Source organism: Sinocyclocheilus grahami, unplaced genomic scaffold, assembly GCF_001515645.1.
Source record: "Sinocyclocheilus grahami isolate Dianchi unplaced genomic scaffold, SAMN03320097.WGS_v1.1 scaffold168.1, whole genome shotgun sequence".
Classification (NCBI taxonomy): Eukaryota; Metazoa; Chordata; class Actinopteri; order Cypriniformes; family Cyprinidae; genus Sinocyclocheilus; species Sinocyclocheilus grahami.
Window position 1 is genome coordinate 698,190 of NW_015505347.1, and position 1,896 is coordinate 700,085.

The window sequence follows — 1,896 nt, forward strand, 5'->3', positions numbered from 1 at the left end:
AATTTAGTCACGCAGGCAGAAAAAATGCTCGCAGTCTGGAGTCCTGCAATTAATAGTAAATATAACCAAAACAGGTTATTATTTTTTTTTTTATAAGAATAATAAAATAAATATGAGGAAATCTCGCCCACTCGATTTTGTAATATTCTTTAATTTTGTAGTCCGTGTGAAAAAATGCATTTCTATTAAAGGCACGTCCATGTGGAGATGGCGACTCAGAAAGCACTAGTTTATTAATAAATAATTAAAATGTCTTTTTTTACCCCGACACGTTTGAGGCAATTGCTTTATGCGCGAGCTTGAGCACAGAATAGGCTATAATACGCCTGCCTATATATTAAAGTATGGTTAATATATTATTATATTAATCAATTTAATATAACGTGCGACTAGTTGACTAGAAAAATCTTTAGTCGGGGTCAGGCCTACTTAGCACAAGGAAGCGCTCCATTTTTGAAATAAAATGCTAATGACATTACGAAAAGTGCGACAGCTGCAAATCGCGTCGTTATTGCATTGCACGAGTTATGCATGCGTAAGAAGTCAAATGTTTTTTTTTTTATTTTTTTATTATTGTCACGAATCCGGTCCACGAACTTTCCTATTCATTGACTCTCGCACCACCTTAATTATTAAATAGGCTACAATAGGCTACAGCATGTATATAATTGATTCCAGGAAAAAATCTGTTGGGGTGCTATGGGGCAGTGTTGGGGAAAGTTACTTTTAAAAGTAATGCATTACAATATTGCGTTACTCCATAAAAAAGTAACTAATTACGTTACTTAGTTACTTTTTATGGAAAGTAATGCGTTACGTACCTGCTAGCCCCTCCCTAGCTCCGCCCATGATCGTGATCCTCGGACAGTGAGAGACAGTAGCGTCTGAAATCGCATACGTCCATACTATATAGTAGGCGAAAAACAGTATGCGAGGCGAGTAGTACGTCCGAATTCATAGTATTCGAAAAACAGTAGGCGAGAAGTACCCGGATGACCTACTACTTCCGCCCGAATTCCGTAGCATGCATACGATGGACACTTTACTATCCCATGAGGCCACGCGAGAGGAGGCGCCATATTCGAAAATGGCGGAAGGCGGCGACGCGGCTGTTTTCAAGTGTAAGTACCTCAGGGAAAAACCTTGTTCATTGTGCTTAAATTGCACTTGTTTAACATGACCTAAGTGAACGGCTGACCTATTGAAAGTTTAAACATTGTAAATCGATGAGATGATTTCGTGAATTGGCTGTAAAAATATGTTTAATCATTGTTATTACCGAGCGCATCAAGTTACCGAACAGATCGAGCTGGTGTCAGTGCAGTTTAATGAGATTAGAAAATTCCACGGACTTTAAAACATGTTTTCCCCTCTTTTACTAATATTTTGTTATCTACATACTAAGCTACTGTTAATAAATATGCCACAGCTTGTCAATGTAGCACTAATGGCTTGATAATGACTAATGGTTACTGCTTCGACATTACAGGCACTGATGAACACACTCCGCTCATTCAGTGGAGAGGGGCTAATGAAGCCTTCACTGGAAAGCCTAATGCTGCCATCAAAGGTTTTGAGTAAGTAAACAAGTTATGTAAAATGTACTTTTATTCACGTGCTGTTGACACTGAACGTAGTAAATACTAACACTTCAAGCAAAGGTCTTACTGCCTTCTTTTTATGCTTGATTTCTGTGCATTTATTGTGACAGAGCAGGGGCTTGAGGGCAACATTTCTGCCGCTCAAGTCAAAAGAGAAGATTAAAAAAAAAAAATTAGTTCACCCCCAAATTTGTATTAGTTCATGATTTGATCATGCTAATGTTTTTCCATGTCATAGTAATGCAGTAATCTAATGAATGTAATTGACTGTCTTGATATTGTGCTTTTCAGACCC